The sequence below is a fragment of the Mesocricetus auratus genome, unplaced genomic scaffold, assembly GCF_017639785.1.
Source record: "Mesocricetus auratus isolate SY011 unplaced genomic scaffold, BCM_Maur_2.0 Super-Scaffold_100025, whole genome shotgun sequence".
NCBI classification, from domain to species: domain Eukaryota; kingdom Metazoa; phylum Chordata; class Mammalia; order Rodentia; family Cricetidae; genus Mesocricetus; species Mesocricetus auratus.
The window spans coordinates 20,790,196-20,817,005 of NW_024429206.1; the positions used below are offsets into that span (position 1 = coordinate 20,790,196).

At 49.2% G+C, this 26,810-nt stretch overlaps 1 protein-coding gene across 9 annotated transcripts in view; it reads left to right on the forward strand.

The window, feature by feature from the left end:
- Caln1 (calneuron 1) overlaps positions 1–26,810 on the forward strand; it is a 474,698-nt gene that overhangs the window by 94,987 nt on the left and 352,901 nt on the right. The window contains exon 1 of one of the 9 annotated variants that reach the window (XM_040731671.1): positions 5,072–5,091. The exons of 6 other annotated variants lie outside the window; for them this stretch is intronic. The gene's annotated coding sequence lies outside the window, so the exon portion shown is untranslated. Of the gene's footprint in view, positions 1–5,071; positions 5,092–5,518; positions 6,205–12,774; positions 12,865–26,810 lie in introns of those variants that run through there. 2 more of the 9 variants (XM_040731668.1, XM_040731672.1) reach the window with 2 other exon arrangements.

Consider the following 26,810-nt stretch of genomic DNA (forward strand, 5'->3'; position numbering starts at 1 on the left):
CACACACACACACACACACACACACACACACACACACACACACAGAGAGAGAGAGAGAGAGAAATAAAATAAATCTTTTTAAAAATCCAAGTCAGAACTGGACAGAACCCCCTGCCCCAAATCTAAATATCTAAATACTGTCTTCATGTGTGTTTGTGTAGGTGCATATACACGTGTGTGTGTGTGTGTGTGTGTGTGTGTGTGTGTGTATGGTGGAGGCTAGAGTTCTTACGCTTCCATCTTTCTTGAGACAGGGTCTGTCTGCTACTGCTAGCTGTAGTGTACACCAGGTTAGCTGCCCTGTGATCCTCCAGGAATTCTCTTGTCTTCATCTCCCATCTCATGGTAGGAGAGATCACAGACTTGTGCTACATGGGGTCTGGGGATCTGAACTCAGGTCCTCACAATTGCACAGCAGGCGCATTACCCACCCAGCCACCTTTCCAACCCCAGAATAGCTTAATCTTTCCTTGCATATGTATGTACACATATGCGTATATATAATTATCATAAGCATTTAGAAAAACTCACTTCCTGTTTTCTACTTGGAATCCCAGTGTTGATGACTTCCTGAGTGTATGAACTGATGACATGACCGCTCTGTGGTGTGGTTAAGAGGAAGGTTTTCATTGTGGACATGAGGGAGGGTACAGCCAGAGGCATCTGGGAGTCTAGGGCAGAGAGAGAAAGTAGGCTGAACATGGCCAGCAGACCAGATCTGACCACAAGAGAAGCAGGAGCAGAGCAGAGAGTTGAAGACCGAGAGAGTGAAGGCAAACGAGGGGGCAGCGTCTGGACCTGACACTGCGGTTTCTGTTATTCCTCGCATCAACACAGGCAGGCTTTTTACTCATGTGCATGCCAGGACATGTGCTCTGGCAAGTGTGTGGAGGTCAGAGGACAACTTTCAGGAGTCAAGACTGTTGTTTTCCACCCTGATGGGCCTGAACACAGGTCATCAGACCCGGCCCAAAATGCCTTTATCGGCTGCTCCTTTTCCATGGTCTGATTTATTTGTTTTTTTAATTTCCAACTGCTTTTGTTCAGAGCATGGCAGATCTCTTCATCACTTTCTGCTCCTGATTGTCTGGAGCGCTGGAGGTAGATCTGCCAGTCAGTGGGAAAAAGAAAGAAGGAAAGACTAAAGAACGGAAGAGGAGAAGCAGTGTGACCTGCTTGCTCCAGAAAGTGACAACTACCAGTGACACTGATGTAATTGTTCTGTGCCTCACACAGACACAGACACAGACACACAGACACACACACACACACAGAGACACAGACACACACTGATGTTATAGTTCTGTGCCTCACACACACACAGACACACACACAGACACACACACAGACACACACACTCACACAGACACACAGACACACACATACAGACACAGACACACACTGATGTTATAGTTCTGTGCCTCACACACACACAGACACACACACACAGACACACAGACACACACACACAGACACACACACACACACACACAGAATCCCAAAGCCAGGCAGAGGAAGGAAGATGCTCCATGCTCCATGCTGAATTTCCCTAGACTGGGGACAATGCTTAATACTACCTGCAGCTACAAAAGTGTGATGAAACAAAGTCCCCGCCATGCGTTTTGTTCTGTGTTGATTTCAGCCTCCATTCTGTAATTGGCAAAACGTTTCTTTATGGTACTGGGGATGGAGTCCAGAGTCTTAGTGCCCTACCGTTGAGTTATGCTCTGAGCCCCTCACTGGGGGATTCTAGGCAAGTGCTCTACTACTGAGTTATCCTCACTGGGGGATTCTAGGCAAGTGCTTTACCACTGAGTCACACCCCAGCCCCTCACTGGGGAATTCTAGGCAAGTGCTCTACCACTGAGTTATCCTCACTGGGGAATTCTAGACAAGTGCTTTACCACTGAGTCACACCCCAGCCTCTCACTGGGGGATTCTAGGCAAGTGCTCTACCACTGAGTTATGCCCTGAGCTCCTCAGGGGGGTTCTAGGCTCTGCTGTTTAGCTAAGTTCCTAACCCTTTTTTACTTGAAAACGTGTGTGTGTGTGTGTGTGTGTGTGTGTGTGTATATATATGTATGTATGATTGTATGTATGTATGTTACACATTTATGTATGTCCTATTTATATAATAAAAGCTAAGCAAATGTCAGGACCTGTGACCCAGTTTCTCCCTTAACTTGTAACTCTTACTGTAGTTACATTTGGTAAGGGCAGTGAGAAATATACCATGATCATCAAAGTCTGCTACTTTCTTTCAGTTCTTGATGTCTTTGTATCCTGGGAAGAGAGACCCTTGACTCCTCCTTCCTCCTGGTCACATCTTTGACAGGTGTTAACTCCTTGTAAAACATGGGTTCTGCTGCAAAGCAGCTGCCATCTCAATCAGATCAGCCATGTGTGAGGGGCAAGAGTGTGCCTGTTAACTGTTGGTGTGCCATTCCGGGAGGAAGGGCCATTAACTCGCTCCTGAGAGTCCAACCACTGCACCCAGTGGCCATTTGTGTGCAATTTGGCCCTAACTATAGACAATCTTTGGGGTCTCAAAGGTGCTAGGGAGAGCAGTGGTTCTCAACCTGTGGGTCATGACCCCCCCAAACAAACCTCTACCTCCAAAAATATTTACATTGATTCATAACAGTAGCAAAATTACAGTTATGAAGTAGCAACAAAAATAATATTATGGTTGGGAGTCACCCCAACACAAGGAACTCTATTAGAGGGTTGCAGCATTAGGAAGGTTGAGAATCATGGTGCTGGAGTGTTTAGTCTAAGGAAGGTTAATTAAAGGGGTAGGGGCTCCATTTATACAGTTTCAGGGAAAGTATCATCCAAGCTAGGTAAAGGCTACCTGCTGTGGTTGTTTTGGGGTCACCCACAGTCCTGTCAGTTACCCCCTCACTCATGCTTTGTAAGTAAATCCAATAGGTCATTGGTCCCCAGGGCGAATTCTGGGGGAATTGTGTTCAGTGGGACATTATGAAGAGGGGGCAGATGTGCTCCGAGTAAGAATTTTCACAACACAGTGACAAAGGCCCAAGGTTGTTGAAGCTTACTCTAGGCTTGGAGCCAAGTGACACTTTGTGTACTGTGCTTCATAGGGTGGCGTTCAAACTTTGTGTACTGTGCTTCATAGGGTGGCGTTCAATCTTTATAAAGACCTTAAAGGGGTAGATGCCATTACTGCTCCCAATTTACAGATGAGGATGGCAAGGCTCAGAAAGAACAGATAACTTGTCCCTAGGCAGCAGGGAGGTCAGAGTGAGAACTTGTGCCGGTGTGTCCCACCTTAGTCGTGGTCATGCGACTAACTCTTCATCTCCTCCTGCCAGGGACTTTGTGTATGTGTGTCTTTATGGATGGGCTTTGCTGGCCTGTGGTCCATCCTAAAAGTCAGTTTCTTAAAAGGTTACAGCTCTCGGCTGGGAGTGGTGACATATGCCTGCCGTTCCAGTACACAGGAGGCTGAGGCAGGGTGAGCTCAGGAATTCACAGGCCAGGCTACACAGGGAGATGCCCTCTAGACAGATACATAGCAGTTTTCAGGCAGGAGAGGACTTGACTTCTCTCCCAGAAACCCATGCAAAACACTGGGTGGGTACAGCGGTACACTTGTAATCCCACCACCACCAAGATGGAGATAGAGATCCCTGGAGTTTTCTGGCCAGCCAGTGTGTAGCCTACAAATAAAAATGGGAGACCCTGTTTAAAAACAAAGCAAAACAACAACACCAAAACCCGAGGTGAATGGTAGCTGAGAAATACGTCTATGGTGTCTTCTAGCCTCCATATGCATATATACAACCATATACCCTCACACAAAAAGATATACTGAGATTTCCCCCTCTTTGTACCGTACCATTTTGTTTTTGACTGGGTCTCGCCAGTAGCTCAGGCTGGCCTGGAAACTCTATTCTGGATTCTCTGCCTCCACCTCCTGAGTGCTGGGATGACAGGTGAGCACCACTACACCTGGTTTATTTATCACTCTCTGTGGAAATCTCTGCTATACACACCAGTGAAACACACACACACACACACACACACACACACACACACACACACAGAGCTCACCTGCTTCCCTAAGAAAGCTACAGGACAGTTTGGGAGGGAAAGCCGAGAAAGATAGTAATCCCCTGTGCTAAGAAATCCTAAATGTCAGAGGAGTGCCACCAGTAACAAGCAATGCAGGGACTTAAAAACGGAGAGATCAGGTGACAAGCCAGGAGGCACAGACAGGGGAGGGGAACCTGATTAACTGCTGTGGCTGGCTGGCAGCCCCAATGTCCAAACTCCCTTGGCAGCAGCAGCAGCCAGTGGAGAGGTGATGGCTGAGCTTTTTGGATGGGATGCTAAGGATGACTTTTCCCATTTTGTCCCTGAAGGAGCAAGAGTTTCCCCCATGCCTTTGATTCCCATAGTCCGCACTGCTGAGCCGGGATACAGGTCCCTGTAGAGAGTAAGCCCCTGGAAGCCCCTGGAAGGCAATGTCAGGAAAGATTAGCTAGCACCAGCCAGGCGGGTGGGTGGTTCTTTCTCTCTTGCCTCCCCCTAGCAGGAGCAGGAAGGGGCTATGTGAGCCTTTTGCTGGGGAGGGGGCCTGGAACTTTGATAAGACTAAGGTTGGTAGCAAGTTGTATCCTGTCAGCATTTGGACACTGGGAGGGCAGCCAGGAAAGCTAAGTGGTGACTCTAAGCTAATTGTTGCCCCTCAAGTGTGGGGCAAAGGAGGACCTGGATTTTGTCTGGGTGTAGAGTTAGGAGGAAGTCATCTCCAGGTTAGGCTGCAAACCGTCTGTGAAGTTTCCAACCCACACCTTGTGTAAGGTACCCAGCCTTTCTTACGGGATCTATACTATGACCTTGGTAGAGTTGGGGACGGGCTGCATGCTCTGAGGCTCGAGAGATGCGGGGTGAGAGGTGGGTGGGCATGCTTCTGCCCTTCCCAGACGTTGTGAAGGGAGGATCCACAGGGTTTTGCTCTCACCCTAGTTTTGACTAGCATCCTTTTAGCTGACACCTCCTCCTCCCCAATGGATTTTGGGAACTCAGGTGTAACTGTGGGCACCGGGGAAAAAAGGAGTTAAGGTAAGGGTGGGCATGCTTGGGTTGGGGCTGAGGTGTTTAATAGAAACAAGCAATTGGTGAAAGTGAACGTGGGCAGCTTGTTTGGGGAGGAGAGGAAGGACGGTCGGCTGCTAAGCTGCAGCTCGCGCCCCCCCTCGCGTGTCTGCCTGTGTGTGCAGCGTGCACGTGTGTGTGTGTGTGTGTGTGTGAGGGAGAGAGAGAGAGAGAGAGAGAGAGAGAGAGAGAGAGAGAGAGAGAGAGAGAGAGAGAGAGAGAGAGAGAGAGAGAGAGAGAGAGAGAGAGAGAGAGAGAGAGAGAGAGAGAGAGAGAGAGAGAGAGAGAGAGAGAGAGAGAGAGAGAGAGAGAGAGAGAGAGAGAGAGAGAGAGAGAGAGAGAGAGTGCGCGCGCACCGAGGCGTTCCTCAGGTTGTGCTGCCTGGAAACGGAGGGAGCCATTGGAGAGGCTTTGGGGGTGGGGGTGGGTTCTCCCCAATTCTGGGAGAAAAGCCGGGAGAGACTGGGGTGGCCAAGCCCCAGGAACCAGGCTCCAGACTCGGGGGAAGAAGGCAAGAGTGGAAGGGGATCGCCTTGCTAAAGATCACTAGGCTTCTCCTTGGGAGGAGCCGGGGAGGCACTGGGGAGGAGGCCGGAGCTGCATGGAGTTTCTGGGGCTCACAACTCCAGCGGGGCCTCGGCCACTGGGCTCCCGGGTGCAGCGAGGAGGCAGCCGCGCACATGGGCTGAGCCCGCGCGGCCAGCGGGCGCGGGAGGGGTAGAGGCGAGCTCGGTGCAGGGGGTGCGGGGCGCACGTTTTCCCAGACGGGAGGCGAGGACAAGGACAGGGGAGGAAGGAGCAGCCTGGATCACCGCGGGCTCTGCAAAGATCAGCAGAGAGACTCAAGGGAAAGGGAAAATTATTCGCGCGGGGTTCCCGGGCGCCACTGGGTTGGGCAAAGCGGCCTCGCAACCGGAGTGGGGGACGCCGTGGGAGCCGGCGACAGAGAGGAAGGATGCCCGCGCGGGGACGCGTGTGAGCGCCAGGCTGAGCGCTCCGTTTCGCGTCGCCCCCTCCCTGCGGGCCTCGGAGGAGGAGGTGCCTGGGCAGCCGGGCAGCGGAGCCCCGGCTCCAAGAGAGGTGAGTGCTGCTCTCTCCCGGTCCTCATCCGGCATCCTCCCTGCATCCTCGCCTCTCTGGCTGCATCCATGGTCCCTTCCCCAATACCCCTACCCTAGCGCGTCTCGTCTCGGAGTGGGCGGGTGTGCTGCCCACAAGCGCCTCCCGGACCTGTTGACCTGGCTTTAAGCACCCCACCTCTCGGGGCCGTGCCACCCCGATTTCTCTTGGTGCTTAGGGTGGGTGAGGGACACTGGGATTGCTGAAGGGCCTGGGTTTACTTATGGGGATCCCGGGACTGTGCCAGCTCGTGGAGTCTTGGGTGCCAGTGGCCACCGGGCTGCGTGTCCCCCGGGGACACTCAGGTTTTGGGAAAAGGGAGCTCTTGGTGTCAGTGATCCGATCCGCATGGCAGCCTAAGTGGGAGTCCTTGGTGGCTTCCTGGTCTCCGGGAAGCTGGAGTCATGGCGATCTATAGGGGGAGGTGGGAGGTATGGTTCACTCCGTATTCAGCTCCCCATCCCTGATGCTCATCCCCTTGGGCAGTATCTGTGGTCTTGGAACGCAAAGGGTGACCCTAGAGGCTTCAGCAGTCCCACTGGGACCCCGAGTGGCAAGCTTTGGGACTAATCCAGATCCAGGACAGACGTAGACTCTGCCTCTCTAGTGCAACCCAGGTTTGCTGGGGTGCCCAGCTTCTCCAGACCAGCGCTCCAGGGAGTGAACTTCCTCAGACTTGGTCTGAGGGTGTCTGGGCAGCAGCAGGTAGTTCTAGTCCTGTCTCAGGGCTCTGGGGGACCCTAGGATGCTTCGACCCACGGGCAGGTGGTGCTAAGTCAGGACCCAGCGCTGCGGTTTGACTCCACAGTGCGGGCCACGTGCACCTTCGGGCCCCTATTGGGGGCGTTTCTTCTCAAAGCTGTTCCTTTGCACGAGGAGCCCGAGGAGCCTGTGGAGCCCGTGAGATCCCATTTGAGCCTCATTTCTCAGCTCCAGGGGAAGCTGTGTCTGCATGCAGTTCCTTAGGTGCCAAGACTGGGGCGCCATCGTAAGGCCCCAGCCTATTCTTTTTATTTTATTTTATTTTTATCTTTTAATACAAAAAGGAGACATTCCTGGGTTCAGGACATAACAGCCGAGAGAGCCCGCGGTGTGTGGCTGTGAAGTCTGATAGATTGTGGTATTAACTACATCTGCAGTGGCCAGGTGCAGCCTGGCTGCAGAGTTCCCAAGACCTGTAGAAAGAACAGGGCTCCGTGCTAACCCCGTGCGTATACTCATTACCACAGCATTTGTGCGCGTGGAGGGACTCGTGTTGTGCATCTAACTGCTGTCTCCCAGTTGCAAAAATCAACTTAAAAAGACAAAAATCAACCACACACACACACAAATACCGGAATCAGAGCTTAGTAGAGGTTGTAAAGCCATTTGGTGTGGAATTGTCTTACAGGGTGGTGCAAGACATGTTGTCCCCTCCAAGACAGCAAGACAACACCACTCCAGCTGTTGTCTGGGTTGTTGGAGGGGGTGAGTTAACATGTCTGTCTGTCTGTGTCTCTCTATGCAAGGTGGGAAGTGGAATGTGATTTTTTTATTATTTATCTCGTATTTTATTGTATATGCCTGGGCTCTGTGTGTGTGTGTGTGTGTGTGTGTGTGTGTGTGTGTGTGTGTGTGTGTGTGTGTGTTGGAGGTCAGAGACATGGAATCTCCCTGGAGTTGGAGTTACTATGCAGCTGTCAGTCCGAGGACATGGGCATTTTGGGAACTAAACTCAGGTTCTTTCTCTCAGTAAGAGCAGCAAAAACTTGACCACTGAGCCATCTCTCTAGCCCTGATTTTATTTCATTTTATTTTTGTTTTGCATCACTGGGGATGAAACCCAGGGCTTTGTATACATATACTGGGAGTGCTCCCCCACTGAGTGATGGCCCCTTCTAGAGTTGGTTTTGACTTTCTAATTCCACACTGTGAGGTGTTGGCTGAAGTCTTAGGTGACCCTTCCGGCCTTGAGGCTGGCAGCTCCCTCGCTGTGCCTAGTTTAGCATCACCCATGGGGCTCTCGTCGTGGAGATGGTTTGCTTCTTCTCTGAGCAGTTCATGGGGGTCCTGGCAGATGCCCAAGACTGTCCCTGAGCTAAGTGGCTTTAGAAAGGTGGCATTTTCTGAGCCCGTTGAAGCTTGCTGGGTGGGGGTCTAATCGAAGCAGCCGGGGCATCTTTGAGAAACGTTTTAGGATTGTTCACCAAAAGGTCTCTTCTCCTCAGACCCTGAAAGTGACTATGGCCACCAGCCCAGCCGTCACTGAGAGTTCATGTGTGGGATAGAGGTTCTGTAGAAAGAAAAGTAGCCAGGAATGGTGGCTAAGGCTCATAACTCCAGCATTTGGGATGCTGAGGCAGGGGGACTGAGGCCAGATGGGGCTGTATTGTGAGACGGTGTCTAAGGGAACAAACCAACCAACCGCATTAGTTAGACCCTGCCTCAAAACAAATGAAACAACGAAGAAAGGAATAATTTAATTCAGCTAGTACCATTGAGAAAAATCGCAGTTAAGTCTTAGTGGGAACCCTCTGGGTCCCCTTCCTCTGCGGTAGACATGGGCAGTGGGACAGGGTAGGGGTGTCTGACAGTTGCTCCTTTTTTGTGTTCGTGTCCTTGTGCGTGCAGGTGTACAAGTGTGGAGGTCAGAGGTCAACCTTGCTGTCATTCATCAGGTGCCGTCCGCTTTGGGTTTTTAAAAATGTTCTTAAATTTTATTATATTGGATATTATTATTTTATTTGTGCCTGTGTGTGTTTGTGTGTGTGCGCATGTGTGTGTGTGTGTGTGTGTGTGTGTGTGCATGTGTATGCACTAGAGTGCTTGCTAAGTATGGGAAGCTGGCTATGAAGCCCCAGAGATCCTCCAGGCTCTGCCTCCTCATCCCTGGGATTAGAAGTGTGCGCCACTACATCTGGATCAAGCTCAGGTCCTTACCCTTGCCCAGCAAGCCCTTTACTGACAACACCGTCTCTCCAGCCCAATAGCTACTCTTTTGAACTTATCATCTATCTTCTCATTACAAAGCCTGCGATTAGGACTTAAATACTGGGTAGGGAAGGGTTCTAATTTTGAGTTCCTTCTTTCTCTCCTTCCCTCCCTTTTCTCTGAGACAGGATCTCAGTGGCTCAGGGTGTCTCTATTTTTCCTGATCCTTCTGCATCTACTTCCCCAGTGCTGGAATTACAGGTCCATGCTTCCAGACCCAGCTTAGAAACTGTCTTAGCCCAGCACATGTGCTTCGGGGAGCCAGTGTTTCCCCAGGGTCACTGGCATGGGGGTGTCTCTGTGAGCTGGTCTTTGAGGCAACGTGTACAGTGGGAAGCTTGCTAATGCATTACTGTACTGGCATGCGTTGCTTGTGGGAGGGGGGGCTAAGTGGGGAGCTGGCTTTTGTTAGATAATTCTGGCTTAGATGATGAGCTCCAGATATTTAAGTCCCACCCAACTTTGTTTTTCTTGAGACAAGAACCAACTTGTAGCACAGGCTAGTCTTGAACTTGTGTCCTCCTGCCCCAGCCTCCTGAGTGCTGGGATGATAAGCATGTGCTACCATGCTCCATTGATGCAGGACTGAGGATGCTTGGCAGGTCCTGTACCAACTGAGCCACATCCTCAGCCCAGTTAGGTTCTGTTCTTGCTGTCTCCCTCTTCCTCCACCTCTTCATTTCCCCCCTCGTCTTCCTTCTCTTCTTTCCCCCTCTCTTTACTCCTTCCCTCTTCCTCTCCTCTGGCTCTCCCCCTGCTCTGCCCCCCCCCAACACTTGTCATTGTTATTATTGTAGATCGTCCTACACAGGTACAGGATGGGTGGCTTCCCTTTGCCCTTTACTCAAGGCCTAGGCGCCGGGAGTCAGAATCTGTCATCTCTGCCCATGATTGCAACCCGGCAGTTGTCGGTGGGATTTTTAAGACAGCATGCTCCCTGACTCTCAAGACATGAAGCAGTCCTCTTGGATTAAAGGTTCCTGTTGGGGCTGATTCTCAGTGCAGCCAGCAAGGAGGAGACTCCAAATGCGATGGCTGTTTCTAACCCGGGGTTTTCGAAGTGATTTATCTTTTTAATTGTTACACATCCCACGTTGGCTGGGGATGCGGCTCGGTTGGCGGAGCACTTGCCTGGCATACATGGAGCCCCTTGAGGTCTCTGGCACTTCCCGAATGACATGTGGGAGTGCACACTTGCAGCCCCAGCACTCTGGGAGGTGGTGACCGAGGCAGGGAGATCAGGAGTTCGAGGTCACCCTAAGCTATGAAGTGAGTTTGAGGCCAGCCTGGAATACATGAGATCTTGTCTCGAACTTCCAAAGACAAAATACAGAATTAGAGATCAGGGAATGGTTTGGAGTTCTTGAGCTTGAAGGTGGAGACAAGGGAGGAACCAGAGAAGAGGCTGGGGTGTAGGCAGGAGTCTTTGCATAGGGTCTAGTTCTCTATTAGGGCTTGGGTGATGCTGAGAGATGTGTCTCTCTCTGTAGGGGGAAACCCAGAGGCCTGGATGCCAGTGCTGCCAATGCTGTGAACCAGGCAAGCATGGGGGGCCGTGGTGAGACTGATGCCAAGACAGGAGCATCGGTGGTGTCTCACACACACAGATTGTAGAGGTCTTGTTCTTCTTCTTCTTCTTTTTTTTTTGGTAAGGTTTTTAAAAAATATTTTAAATTGTGTGTGTGCGTGCTCATGCGTGCTTCTGTGTCTATGTGGAGGTTTATGTATGTGAATGTAGGCACCTTTGGATGCCAGAGGCATGGGATCCCTTTCAAGCAGGAGTTACAGGTGGTTGTGAACCACCTGGCAAGGGTGCTAGGAACCCAATTCGGGTCCTCTGCAAGAGCAGTCATTTCTGAACCTGTGTTATATTTGTTTGTTTATTTTGCAAGTGCACGAATGCACAAACCATGGTGTGTGTATGGAGCCCAGAGGCGTCTGCTCTCTCCTCCTGCCATGTGGGTCCTGAGGATTGGACTCTGGTTGTCAGCCTATACTGCAAGGGATGATGGGAACTCTCAGGATGGGATGTGCTTGGAGAGCTAGCTTGGCACACATGGGAGCTGGGGCATCAAAGGGATTCTGGAGCCTAGAAATGTCCATTTGGGTGTGTGGAAGCAAATGATTCCAACCTTTTTCTGTTTCCCCTACATTTTACACACACACACTCTACTCTCTCTCTCTCTCTCTCTCTCTCTCTCTCTCTCTCTCTCTCTCTCTCTCTCTCTGTTGTGTTGGGAGTCTTTCTCAAGATTTTCCACCTTATTTACTGAAGTCTGGCCTCTCTATTGGACCCAGAGCTCACTGTTGGGCTAATCAAGCTAGCCAGCTTGCTGGAAGGATCACCTTTCTGCCTTCCAAGTATTGTAATTATGGGTGGCCAGGCCCTCCCACCAAGGATTCACATGGGTTCCAGAGATCTGAACACTGGGCCTTATGCTTGCTTGGTGATTGCATTGCTACCCATTTAGACATCTCCGCAGGCCCTGCCCAGCCTAGTTTGCACCTGTGGTGACTGCATTGCTACCCATTTAGACATCTCCGCAGGCCCTGCCCAGCCTAGTTTGCACCTGTGGTGACTGCATTGCTACCCATTTAGACATCTCCGCAGGCCCTGCCCAGCCTAGTTTGCACCTGTGGTGACTGCATTGCTACCCATTTAGACATCTCCGCAGGCCCTGCCCAGCCTAGTTTGCACCTGTGGTGACTGCATTGCTACCCATTTAGACATCTCCGCAGGCCCTGCCCAGCCTAGTTTGCACCTGTGGTGACTGCATTGCTACCCATTTAGACATCTCCGCAGGCCCTGCCCAGCCTAGTTTGCACCTGTGGTGACTGCATTGCTACCCATTTAGACATCTCCGCAGGCCCTGCCCAGCCTAGTTTGCACCTGTGGTGACTGCATTGCTACCCATTTAGACATCTCCGCAGGCCCTGCCCAGCCTAGTTTGCACCTGTGGTGACTGCATTGCTACCCATTTAGACATCTCCGCAGGCCCTGCCCAGCCTAGTTTGCACCTGTGGTGACTGCATTGCTACCCATTTAGACATCTCCGCAGGCCCTGCCCAGCCTAGTTTGCACCTGTGGTGACTGGGTACTTATTCTGCTTGATACTCGGGGGCACATCGATGGCAGTGCTCAGGCTAGGGGTTTCTCAAAGGTCATGGGGACAAGAAGTCATTCTTTGGAACAATATCTTCTCTCTCTCTCTCTCTCTCTCTCTGTCTGTCTGTCTGTCTGTCTGTCTGTCTCTGTCTCTCTCTCTCTCTTTCTTAAATTTCTTTTCCCTTTCCCTGCTCCCACTCTCCCTCCCCCTCCCCCTTTTCCTTCTTTTGCTCCAACGTCTCTTGTGTAGACCAGGCAGACTTCAAACTCAGCTGTGTATTGATAAAGACAGATGACCTTGAACTCCTGCCCCCGCCTCCCCAGTCCAGGGCTTTCAGGTGTGCTCCACCACACCGGGCTTTACCAATTTCCATTTGCAGTGGGAGACAGAGGAGGGGCTAACAGAACCGTGGCAGGTGGGTGGCTGGTTTGGGTGACAGGGTGGAGAAACAGTATTCAAGCCCCACCAGGACTACATCACTGGTTTGCTTTCCTACGGACGCGGCTGTGAGCTGGTCTCCAGGCCTGGACTGTTGTGGGAGAAGGTAGTGACCTATTTTTAAAATCGCCTCATTAGGGATCTCTGCCACTTGAGTGTGGCCAGTTAAAAGTAGGTTGCTTTATCGTGTGCCCCACAAATCCAGGTGCTTGAGACTCCTTCATTCATCCAACCGGTGTGTACAAGACTCTCACAAGCTCTGGGGAAAACTGTGAATTCGTCAGTGGGAGGCAGTTCTCTCGTGTTCTGGAGGGGTAAAACACACTAAAAATCTGAAACCTGGAAATGAAATGACAGAAACAGGGCGTGGCACCACACATCTATTTTCCCAGCGCTTGGGAAGCTGAGGCAGGGTGATGGCTGTGAGTTTGAGGTCAGCCTGGGCTCTGTAGCAAGCTCCAGGCTAGCATGAGTTACACAGGGAGACTCTGTTTTAAAAATAAAATAGAATTAATACCAAGATGCCATGGAGTTTCAAGAGTGGCTTGAGATTGGGTGGGCAGAAACTGTCTTCCTGGAGAGACATTTACACTGATGCCAGAATCGTATGAAGCCGCAAGATAAAGGGCCGTGAAACAGGCGGGAAGAGCCCGTGCTGAGGTCCTGTGGCAGGAATGAGTTAGGAATGGTAAATGGCTAGGGGGTGGGCTGGTATAGCCGGAGATGAGTTTAGGGGGCACGGAACCAGTTCATGGGGTTTTTGGAGTGGCGCCATATGGAGTTTGGAGTTGATACTGAGTTGAGAGGGGGCTCTGAGAGTTTTAAACAGGTCAGTGACCTAACTATTATTCATTATTATTTTAAAACCTTCATTAGGACCACTCGCAGGAGTTGGGAGTCGGTTCTGTCTTTCCACCACCCGAGTCCCAGGGACTGAACTCAGGTCGTCCAGCTTGGCAGTAAGCGGCTTTACCTCCTGGGTCATCTGGCTGACCCGCTTAGCTGTGCTTTTAGTTGGTGTGTAGTGACCGCCACAGTGTCAGATTTTGTAGACCGTTTCTTTCAAGCACATGGCTGTACGCACCCTCAGGCCCTCTCCTTTCCACTTGTCCCCATTTTCTGCCTCTGGAGTCTCCTTCCTTCCCCTCATCTCTCCTTAGCTTTTGTATCATGTATAGCAATTGTTTTATGCAGCCCTACAAACTCTAGGCTCTTCCAAGGAGAGGAAACGTGGTGTTTGTCTTGCTGAGTCTGACTTAACATTTTTATGAAAGTGACAACATTTTCTGTCCTCTTCGAGACTGATAAACACCCCCCTCCCCAGGCTTTCTTCACTACTCCTCTGTTGGTGACTCTTGTGGTTATGTTGGTTTTAAGAGTGTGTGTGTGTGTGTGTGTGTGTACACGTGTGAGTGAGCTGACGGATGTTGCCTGTGCTTCTCCGCCAGTTTCCACTGTATTCCCTTGAGACAGGTTCTCTAACTTGTCGGTTTTCAACCTGTGGGTCAAGACCCCTTGGGGGTTTTGAGTGATCCTTTCACAGGGGTTGCATATCAGATATATCTGCCTTATGATTTATAACAGTGGCAAAATGACATTTATGAAGTAGCGACAAAAATGGTTTTATGGTTGGGGGAGGTCACCACAACATGAGGAACTGTATTAAAGGGTCGCAGCATTAGGAAGGTTGAGAACCGCTGCTCTAAGTGAACTGGGGCTGGGCTGAAAGCCAACAATTCCCAGTGGTGCTCTTGCCACACCCCAGACAGACAGACAGACATGCATGCACGCACACATACACACACCCCAAGTTTTATGCACGGTGTTGGGGATTTGAACTCAGCCTTCTCATTGTGCAGCAAGCGCTCTTACCCACTGGATTATCTTCCAGGCCCGTGTGTGTGTGTGTGTGTGTGTGTGTGTGTGTGTGTGTGTGTGTGTGTGTATGTGTGTGTTGGAGGCAGGGAGGGTCCCTCTGTAGCCCAGGCTGCTCTGGAATTCACAACAATTCTGGCTCAGTCTGTCCAGTTCTGGAATCACAGGCCTGTGCCACCAACACTCAGCTCTCTGGGTTTGTATTTTCCCAAGCTCCCCAGCAGAAATGCGTTCTGCACACACCACTTTCCTCCAGGAAGCCAGGCCTCCATCTCTTAGCAGAGAAATATGGATCGTAGTGCTTCCAAGTGACAGATGGAGAGAAAATGCTTTGCTGACCTTAATTTAGTGATTTCTAGTGTGCCAATTAAATGTGGGGACAGAAAAAAGATGCATTTGTAGTACAATTTCAGTTCTGTTGAAAAAAATGGCATAAGAGAACAAATGGAAAGAAATGGACTGAAAATATTAATCAAGCTTGCCCAGTGGTGGGGATATGGTGAATGATTGAGATTTTATTTTGTTGTTTTGAAAATGAATGCAGAGGCTGGACAGATGGCTCAGTGGTTAAGGGCACCTGTAGTTCTTGTAGAGGACATGGGTTTGGTTTCCAGCACCCACAAGACAATCACAACTATCTGTAATTCTAGCTCCAGGGGATCTTATGCCCTTTTCTGACCTCTCTGGGTACCAGGGAGAGAACTTACATTCATGCAGGCAAAACATTCACACACATGTAATAGATGAATCCATTTTGAAAGACAATGAATGCACATTTCTCTTTATACCTGGAAAAAAGTCTTTTGTTTGGCAGTGGGGGAATCAGGATCTTATTGTACAGCCCAATCCTCCAGACTCCACCTCCCAAAGTGTAGAGATTACATTTGAGCCACCACACCTGGCCTGTGTGTGTGTGTGTGTGTGTGTGTGTGTGTGTGTGTGTGTGTGTGTGTGTGGTGCATGTACTGTGTGCAGGTGTGTATCCACCGTGTGCATGTGTGCAGAGGCCAAAGGACATCAGACACCTTCCTCAATTGCTCTGTGCCTCAGCTTTTGAGACACCCAGCATCTGCCTGTCTCTCACCCAGCAGCTCTGGGATGATGGGTGCACCTGTGGCCATTCTCAGCTTTTGTGTAGTACTTGGGATTTGAACCTGGATCCTCTTGCTTTCATAGCAAGTGCTCTTACGCACTGAACCATCAATTTAGCTCTGTTCTGAAAATTCAATGTCAAAAACTCATGGGCCAGAAGATACGGTGCCAACTTTTGTCCTGGCTCCCTAATGCATGGTTCTTTGTTTAGTTTTATTATTTTATCTTCTTAGAAAGAATTTTTTTGTTTAGAAAGTAAACTTTTCTTGCATTGTCAAAATGCCTGCCTTACAAGAACAAGGACTTGAGCTCAGTTTCCAGAACTCATGTGAAAAAGTCAGGTCTGGTAGAACACACTTGTAATCACTACACTCGGGAGGTGGAGATGGGTAGGGGCCAGGGCTTCCTGGTCAGCCAGACTGTCCTCCATGGTGAGTTCCAGGTCGGTGACAGACCCTATCTCAAAAAGCCAAGTGAACAAAAAAACCTAAAGAAAGATAGCACAGACCGACTGTTTTCTGGCCTCCACATGTGTAAGCATAAACATGTACACACACAAATAAAATAAACTTTTCTTTCGTTGAAGCAGGGTCTTGCTGTGTAGCATGGGCTGACGTAAAACCTTTGATCCTCCTGCGGCAGCCTTCTGAGTGCTGGGATTACACGTACAGTCCACAATGCCCAGATCAACAGTCCTATTTACTTATATTCTTTTTCTTTCTTGTTTTTGAGACGGGGGGCTCTCATAGTTCATGTTCCCCAAACTTTCTTCAAGTAGCTGTGGCTGACCTTGCTCACCCGACCCCTCTGCCCCATCTCTCAAGGGCTAGGATGGATTACAGGTCATCCAGCAGCCTTATTTTTCAGAAAATCTTTTCTAGACCCTCTTTTGTTTTTAATTAGAAATCAAGACAGCATCTAGAGATGTTACATTGAGAAACCAAAGCACCTTTTCTAATTGTTTACTCTCCAGGCCATTACCATTTCAGGTACTTACACTGTAGTTCTTTGTGTGTGTGTGTGTGTGCATATCATGCCTTTAATCCCAGCACTCGGGAGGCAGAGGTAGGTGCATCTCTGTGAGTTCGAGGCTAGCTTGGTCTACAAAGCCACACAGAGAAACCCTGTCTCGAGAGAAAAAAAAAAGCGTATTGCAGTCCTCACATCTTGGGGCCGGAGAGATGGCTCAAGTGATTAAGAGCCCTCACTGCTCTTGCGGAGGACCTCAGTTTGGTTCCCAGCATCCACATCCAGCACCTCGTAACAGCCTGTGACCCCAGATCCAGGGCATCGACTCCCTCTTCTAGCCTCTGTGGACATTGCCCTCACAAGCACGCCCCCCCACCCCCCACACTTATAGATTAAAAAAAAGAAACGAAACCATTAAATTCTGCATACATGATTTCATTGATTTAGAAGCTTGCTAAAACAAGTTACTTCCCCCCCAAATCACTTCTGGAACTCCTTCCTGTAGTAGTATGAAGCACAGATGATTTTTCACCTCTTAAAGGGATTGTTAGGGAACTTAAAAGCACAGCTTCGCAGAGAGAAGTGAAATTCTTTTGCCTTCTTAGTACTCACAGTGTTTACTGAAAGCATAATTTATACTTATAAAGAATAGAGCAATTAAATATTCATTAAAAACTCATCTCTGAACATTGCACATTATTGTTCTAGTACAGGAGCCCCAAAGTTGGTATCGTGACTACAAATCATTGGCATTTTTTTCATTAACAAAAGTTTGGCAATAGGAAAACAAATTAGACGGTAAAGCTAATTATGTTGCTGACATATTTATTATAGTGGATTTCTATCTTTGGAAAACAGGGAAAGAAAATACAGAGTGCTTGTCACTTGGAAGCATGGGTGTATTTTTTGGATGACCTGTCTGTCGTCCCATGATAATTGTAGTCTCAGGACACATTATGTTTGGAGGTATGCTGGTTAATTTTTACCATCAAGTTGATAGAAAATAGAGCTACCCATGAAGAGGAAGCCCCAGCTGAAGAATTGCCTAGATCAGACTGACCTGTGGCCATGGCTATGGGGAACTGTCTTGACTGTTAACTGATGGAGGGCCTAGCCCGCCATCGGTGGCGTCACTCCCTGTGCAAGGGGGCCTGGGCTGTATAAGAAAGCCAGCTAAGTTGGAGTCCCCCATGGTTCCTGCTGTCCTTCCTTAGGTGTTAGCAAGTTCTTGGGTCAGAGGTAATGACTCTTGGAATCGCAAGAAGGCTTGCTCTCGGATTCCTGCCTCAGCGATGGATTGTAATCTGGAAGCGTGAGGTGAAGGAAGCCCTTTCTCCCCTCAGTTGCTTTTGGCTGGAGTGATTTATTAGAGAAACAGGCGCCAGATTAGGACAGGGTCTCGTGTCAGGCTTTATGACCACAACTCAGTATACATATCCCAAGCCGTGTCGGAGTGGGCGTTCATTCTGCACTCCAGCAGTTCCTCCCTGGCCTCTGACCAGGTGGAATCAGTTCAGTTTCTTCTGGCTCACTGTGTGTGAGGAGCAGCCTGGTGTGGCAGGGAAGCGTGGTGGGTGGTGTTGACGGATAGTGGTGGGCCTCCTACTCTGTCTCATCCTCACACTCTGGCAGATCAAGAGACTGTAATTCTCAAGGCCTGCCTGAGTGACTTTTGTCTACCACCCAGTCTCTCTGTCCTAGAGATTCACCAGTCCCTCTAGACAGGGAACAAATGTTGAACACGTGAGCCCACCAGGGAGATTTCACATCCAAGCTGTCACTTTCCTTTCTCAGACTTCTTTTAATTACTCACTGTGATGGCTAGTTTTTGTCAACTTGACACAAACTAGGAGAGAGCCTCAATTAAGGAATTGTCTCCATCAGACTAACCTATGGGCAATTCTGTGGGGGCTTTTTCTTTCTTTTCTTAAAAGAAGATTTATTACTTTAATTTAATGTGTATGAGTATTCTTCCTGCATGTATATATGTACGTCCTATACTTGCCTACTATACATGGAGGGTAGAAGAGGGTGCTGGGTCCCCTGGAACTGGAGTTAAAGATAGTTGTGAGCCACCATGTGGGTGCTGAGAACTGAACCCAGGTCCTCTACAAGAAGAGCATGGGCTCTTAAGCGCTACACCATCTCTGCAGTTCCTGTGGGATATATAAGGAAGGCAAAGCCCACTGTGGGTGGTGCCATCCCCTGGGCAGGTGGGAGTAAGCTATGGCGACTCTCAGTGTGTGTGTGTGTGTGTGTGTGTGTGTGTGTGTGTGTGTGGTGTTTCCAGGTGTGAGCATGCCACAGCGAGTGTGTGCGGGTCAGAGGACAGTCTGCCTTGCTTTGATGCACACCCTCTTTTCTTGTCATGTTACACAGCAGGGCAGCTGATCTGCGAGCATCTGAGATTCTTCTCTCTCTGTCTTCTTGCTTTGGGAGTACTGGGCCTACAGTTGTTACTGGGTCTGGCTTTCATTTGGGCTCTGGAGATCAAACTCGGGCCTCTGTGCGCGTGTGGCAATCGATTAAATGGCTGAGCCATCTCCCCAGCTGAGAATGCCACTTTATAGCGGAGGGAACTTAGTCATCTCGCTGTGTAGATGGGAAAATGGGGAACATGATGATTAAGTGACACGTGTTTGGTCACGTAGGTCCACTCTCCAGGGCAGCTTCCTTTTCTCCACTCACCTGTGATTCTTTAAGTGGAAAATGGACTTATTTTAGCAAACTCAGGAATTAGGGAGGCACTTCAAATATGATGGAAAAAGGGGACAGTTTGTGAGTTTCATTCATTCCGCAAGCGTAATCTCTGTGTGTACTGATAACAGGCCTAATTACAGTGTAAACATCTTTATAGCTGCAAACATCTGTACTGCACACTGATGTCGTGTTGCAGCCTCTGGCATTCCTGCTGCTCGTTTGAAAAATCAGTTGCTCTGCCTTTAATCTGATCTGTGGTTGATGCTTCATTTTATACAGATGTACATAAGAACACATCCTATATCTAGCAAGAAGGCACGCAGGACCACAGCAGCTCTGAGAGTACTACCCTATCTCGTATGTTCGCTGTCCCCCTGCCACATTTTATTAATGGAGAAATAAAGGTGCTTCAGGAATGCCAGTGCAGGCCTGCCAGGCCAGCTATGGCAAGAGGATGGTAAGTTCAAGGCCAGCCTGGATTGGAGACTTGTTTCAAAATCAGTTAAGCCCCTGCCTAGAATGCCCCAGTGAGGAGCTAGGGTGGGAGAGCCCCTGCCTAGAATCCCCCAGTGAGGAGTGAAGGTGGGAGAGCCTCTTGCTCGAAGCCTCCCCCCAGTAAGGGGCTGATAGAATGCCTTCCTAGAATGTGGGAGGCCTTAGGTTCAGTTTTCAGAACTGCAAACAAAACAAAACAAAATGAAACAACAAAACCAAAGACACAACCAGGGCTAGTAAGTTGCCCAGGGTAGCAGGTTAGGACATCTGGGATGGACATTCACAAGGGCTCGCCTTCAGCATTTGTAACTCACTTACTATAGTGTTCTTCTCCCCTGGGCCTGGGTTTGTTAAATCATTTAAAACACGTCACCGTCTTTTCAGGGACTGAAAGCTGAGAAAGACTGCATTTTTCTCGAGATGGATATGGTATTCTCCAGCCTGTCTTGTGGGCTGTCCCTTTCCTTCACAAGTCATTTGGTGGTCATAGTGAAGGGAGACGCTGAAGGGTCTCTTCGCCCATCAAGACCCAATCTTCAAGGTTGTTGAGTGGGTGCCTCCTTTTCTTCCGAGTCCTAATAGTTCCAGTATGGCTGACTACTGAAGCCTTTAAAGACACATAGAAGTCATCTGGTTTCAACACCCAACAAAGCTCTTTTTTAGTCTTCTCAGACTCCATGTAGAATCCCTGGGGGCCCTCATAGGCTAGCAGACAACAGAGAAAAATGCCACATATTATATCGCTAGGTTTTGAGATAATCTCATGGAACCTAGGATGATCTCAAGCTTGCCATTGTACTAAGAATGACCTTGAACTCCTGATCCTCATACTTTTACCTCCTGAGTCTTGGCATGACAGACATGTACTGCCCCTCCCACTTTGTGAGGTGCCTACTGGGCCTCATTAATGCCAGGCAAGCACTCTGCTGACTGAGGCCCACCCCACTCCCAGCATCCCATATATTAAAAGGAGGCATAAGTGATGTCCAGTACTCAGCTTGGTGCACACTGAGATTGCAGTGTCTTCTGGAGTCATGAGCTATGACACAAGCTGACTCAAAATCCCATACACCAGGCAAATCAAAGCCAGGGAACACTTGCCAGGGCCCCATCAGACTTTCTGTACTTCCAGCGGGGGGGGGGGCTCTGTCTGGGAGGTCCTGTCCTTGGAGATGCCCATGTGGGAGTTTTGCCTGAAGAGGGATGCTTGCCTCTGGGGCTTGGAGTCATGCAGTGCAGGGAGGAGGTGTGGCTGCTCTCAGTGGCTAGGACAGCTCTGGAACTCATCAATTAGACTGGCCTGGGTTAGCCAGCAAGCTCCCAGGAGCCCGACTCTCTCTGCCTCCCCAGTCTTGGGATTACCAGCACACTCCATCAGACACAGAACTCTTCTTTTTTTAAACATAGGGTCTGGGACTCCAAATCCTATTTTCATGTTTGTGTGGCAAGTGGTATATGAATTCACCACGCTGTGTCCCCAGCCACTAGGGTTGGGATCCTTAGCTAACACTTGGGTTCAGCAGATCTCTACCTTGTCTGAAGGTTAAATCCAGCCCAGCTGGGGAAGTTTCAGGTTTTAGTGTCACCTCCATTCCCCAATACCAGTGTCATCAGAATCTTCCCAAGTGAATGGACAGATTGGCATATACTTCCTCCATGAGCCTTATGGGGCAGCCAGTGTTGAGGTCCATGGCTCTAGGACAGTTTTTATGTTTTTTTCCCCAAAGGGATTTAACACAAGTGTCCTGGAGACAGGGTATTTTGGTCTTGGGGAAGACACACACACACACACACACACACACACACACACACACACACACACACACAGAGAGAGAGAGAGAGAGAGAGAGAGAGAGTGTCTCTGGATGTTGCTTATACAGGCAACTTAACTTACCGGTGGCTACACCGCTGAAGAAAATGACCTCCCACCCTGATAACCATTAGTTACCTATAGATCCCCAGCCTCATGATTATCTTCTCCTTAGATATTGTTAACTGCATATACATATCCTCCGGGAATGGCAATGCTTCATAAGCCCCTCCCCTAGCAACCATTAGCTGTGTATACATCTTCAGGGGGGATGAGTCCTCATGAACCCCTCCCTTCTCCATGATGGAAACAGGTTTCTCTATGTAGTCCTGGCTGTCCTGGAACTCACTATGGAGACTGAGCTAACCTTTTACTCAGAGACACACCTTCCTTTGCCTTCCAAGTGCTGGAATTAAAGGCATGCATCACCATGCCAGACCTACCATTTGGTTTTTACTGTAAGAAATAGACCCAGGGTAATCTGTCAAGAGCCCATCAAACTGGGCTCATCCTGGACCAGGGTAAGTGGTAAGTGTGCTGTGGTGAAGTAGACTGGCGGGGGGGGGGGCACCCCTGTGTGCTGCTCTGAGTCAGGGGAATGGTGAGACAGAAACATCCGGATAGTTTGGGTCTAGTCACGTTACAGGTACCTGTGACTGGAGATGCACATCTCTGTGAATTACATTTGTGACTTTATTTTTCCATCTCCTCCCTCCAACAACCCCACCTACCTCAACACAATGAATTGGTAGATGCTCCATAGCTGGTGTCGCTCGGCACAAAAACCATCACGCTCAGGATCCCAGATGTTTTCTCCCATCATTGAAACAAATAAACAAAGGCTTATTTGTGCAGGAATTGATATTGCAAATATATTCAACCTCTTGGGAGAGCAGTGCCTACCAGTGCCCTTTGGCATCTGTCACCCAGCCGTGACGCGCTCAGCCTGGGATGACTAATAACGTGCATTTAGCAGACCTTTTCCTCCCACTTTTTTTCTTGTCTTTTAAAAAACATTTTATTTTTAACTATATGGATGTGTGTCTTTGTGAGAGTTATGTGGGTGTGCATGCAGGTGCCCACGGAATCCAGCAGAGGGCGTCGGATCCCCCCCCCGCAGCTGGAGTTAAAACTAGTTGTGTAAGCCACCTGACCTGGGTAAACAGTACATGCTCTTAACTGCTGACCCCCTCCTCCCCACATCACATTCCTTTCAACTTGAGTCTGTAACAATTGATAATTGACAGGTTTTTTTTTTTTGAAACAGTATCTCACTATGTAGCCTTGAATGGCCTTGAGATCACTATGTAGACCAGGCTGGCCTCAAACTCACATAGATCCGCCTGCCTGCTTCTGCTTTCCTAGTGTTGGGATGAAAGGGACACGCCACCGTGCCCAGTGACAGGGGCATTCTCTTGTCCATTTCTTGCTTTGTAAGCTGACTTGTGATGAAGATGGGGAGGGTGAACTTTGGGGACTCCAATGGTCCAGGTTGAGTGTTTTTCTCTTTAACGGGAGGAGGGCACTTAGGCGGCACGTGGAAGCTGGCTTCGGGATGCTGATGGTGCAGTTGCAGCTGCTTATGTAAGTAGTCTTTTCCAAGTAATTCCCATACATTAGCGCATTAATCCCTTTCACAACTCGTGAGGTGCATGCTGCGATAACCCCTGTCCTTAGAGACGTGGGTACAGAACTGTGGGAAATTTAGGCATAACAACCCTCACTTTCCTTGAGGGATTTGTTGTAAGACGACCCCCTTTCCCCCCCCCCCGCCCCCCCACCACACAGGACATGCCTGAAACTATAGATCATATTGAGTTCGTGTGTATATTTTTTTCTTTCACGTACATGCTATGATAAAATGTAACTCATAACTTAATGCACAGTGAGGGATCAACCTGTAAAAAAGAACAATGATAACCATCAAGACACACTTTCTTTCCTTGTCTTCTACCCACAAATTGTACCCTTTTTTCTTTTTTCTGGCTCTAGGCATTTGCTAATCAAACACGGTACCACTGAGCTACACTTCAGCCCAGATTTTTACTTTGTATTTTGACATAAGCGTTCACTAAGTTGCCGAGGAGGCCTTGAACACACTGTGCAGCCCAAGCTGGCTTTCAGTTTGCAGTCCTTCTGAGTAACTGGGGGTGACTGGCCCTTTACATATTGATGGCTGTAAGTTTCATAGTTTGACCGACAACAGTGGAAACAGCACAGATTTCCCTCTGAGTCTCACGGGAGGGATCCATCGTCACCCTGCTCCCGGCCACCTTCATGTGTTGCTTTTACTCTTTCCTTTTTACGTGGCGGGCCTCTACTTCCTCACTTAAGAGGAGCATACTGTGGCTTCCCTTTGGCAACCCCATGATGCCAGTATCACCAGCACTGCACCTTGAGGCCGTTATTAAGCCAAATACCGGTTACATAACTATGCAAGGACGGTCAGTTTGATAAACAAGGTGACTACCGAGTGACTAATGGGAAGGGAGGGTATGCAGCATGGAACGCTGAATGACTGGCGGCTTGATAAGTGAGGCGCTAGTAAGTGACTCACGGGGTGAGAGACAGACTGTGCGAGCGTACCGCACAGCCGCGAATCTGGTAATCGAGTTACCAACGGGAAAATAGTATATGCCATATAGATGCCCTAAGCTGCATACACGTCGAGGATACTCTGAACGGCAGCTGATAGGATGACTGAGACAGCCACTAACTGACTAATGGAGGGGTGTGAAGGGTCTTCATTCGACTCATGTCTTTGAACGCTTTGTTCCCAGCAGGCGGCGCTGTTTGGGGGGAACCTTTAGGAGGTGGAGCCTTGCTGGAGAACGTGCAACCCTGGGGGTGGGCTTTGAGGGTTTATAGCCCTGCCCCACTTCCTGTTCTCTTTCTGTTTCCTGTGTGTGAATGCGGTCAGCCAACCTTTTCTCCTGCCAGTGTGCTACGCCTTCCTGGCCATTATGACCCCTCCCTCTGGATCCTTAAAACCAAAATAAACTCTTCTATAGGTTGCTTTTGGTCATGGTGTTTCATCATAGAAACAGAAGAGTAACTAATACGAGAGAGGGCAGCATGGACGGTGTGGATGTCTTGCACAGACTGGTCTGATAACTGAGGTGTTTGCCAAGTGACTAACAGCAGGGTAGTGCATGTAGCCCGGAGATGCTAGGCAGCAGCTGTGATGTGACAACTGAGATGTTTAGTAAGAGATTAATGGGAGGGTACAGTGCGGATGTGCTATCCAGCATCAATCTGATGGCTGAGATAGAACCGAGCAACTGACGAGGGGGTAGTGTATGCAGCGTGGATATGCCGGGCAAAGGGAAGGAGGGTGGTGACGGTTCGAGATGTTCCTCGGAATGGTGTGTGTTTTCAAGCCCACAGTTCCCACACTCAGAGCAAGAGCCTTATTTCCCATCTCTGTCTCCCTCGCCATTCGCCATTCGTATATGATCAGCGTGTCGGTCTTACTGCACGGTTTTAGTGTTCTCGCCATGGCTGCTTTTCTGCCTGGACTTGAGCCCGCTCACAGTAGCTCTCTCTCTCCCTCTTGTTCTCACCTCTTTTCCTCCTTCCCTTTCCTTCTTCCATTCTCTACCCCTCCACTTCCTATCTTCTCAATTTCTTTTGGTTTTTCAAGACAAGGTTTCTTTGTATTGCTTTGGAGGCTGTCCTGGATGGAACTCGCTCTATAGACCAAGCTGGCTTCAAACTCACAGAGATCCTCCTGCCTCGGCCTCCCGAGTGCTGGGATTAAAGGCGCGCACCGCCAACGCCCGGCCGCTCATTTCATTTTCTTTGGACAGGGTCTCATTTTGTGCCCAGGTTGGGGTTCAACTTAAAATCCCCCTGCCTCATCCTCGTGTTTAGAGGCTCGTTCCACTACGCTAATTTTCCAAACCGACCTCCAGCTGCTGCTAGATCCTGCTCAAAAAACATAAGCTTCGTAATGCCACGCTGATCTCCTGGAATCTTCCATTTGCTTCTGATTCATTTGAAACAGCTCTCTCGACCCCTCTGTTGGGTTTCCCAGCTATTCTAACCCACCGCTGCCATCTTAAAATCCCATCAAAGCAACAGACCTCTGTGTCTGTCTTTATCGAGCCAAGAAACCCTGGGATACTGAAAGGCATGACTGAGTCTGCCCTTCCCTTAACTTTGACCTTGGCCCCATGTTGAAGTTAACGTTATCTATTTTCTGTTTAATAACCCTTACCTAGCCCTTTCCTCTGATGTGTACTGGCTTATTCCAGGTAACACTTTAAGAAACATGGGGTCTTAGGGTTATAAAACACAAAGGATTTTAGAGGCTGTCTCTCCTGAGAAGAAGTTGTACTCTCCATACCTGTGGGCAGCTGTGTGTTTCTCCTTTCTCTCCTAGGTCATAGGGAAGGGACTTGGTGTGGTGAGTTTGAGTTTTCACTAAATGCTCATCTCATACCCTGACTCATGTCTATTAACTGCGTTTTCTGTTGCTGTGGCCAAGGCAGTTTATAGAAGAGAGATTTTGGACTATGGTTCCAAAGGGCTGGGGTCCATGATTGCAAAGCAGAGACATGGTGGGTGGAGCGGCAAGCTGAGAGCCTCACTTAGACCCATACGCAGGAAGCACAGGAAAACTCGAAATGATTTGGGTCTTTAGACTCTCAAAGCTTGTTCTCATTGACACGCCTCTTCCAGCAAGGTCATACTTTTCAAACCACCCCAAGTAGTGCCACGGACTGGGCATCATGGATTCGCATGCCAGACCCCAGGAGAGAGATTCTCATTTAAACTAACACATTTCATTCTCTGCCCCGCTCCTAGACTCGCACCCATACACGAATGCACTTAGTCCAACTTCAAAAGTCCCCAGAGTCTCCCAGTTACAACACTGTCTAACAGTCCAAAGTCTCTTCTGAGACTTAAGGCAGTCTCTCAGCTGTAACACTCTATAAGGTCAAAAGGCAAATTACAGGGCTGGGGAGTTAAGAGCACTTGTTCTTGTAGAGGATAGAGGTTCAGTTTCTAGCACTGACATGGTGGCTCACAACCATATATAACTCTGGTTTCAGGGGATATGACACCCTTTCCTGACCTCCAAGGGCAACAGACATACATAGTATAGA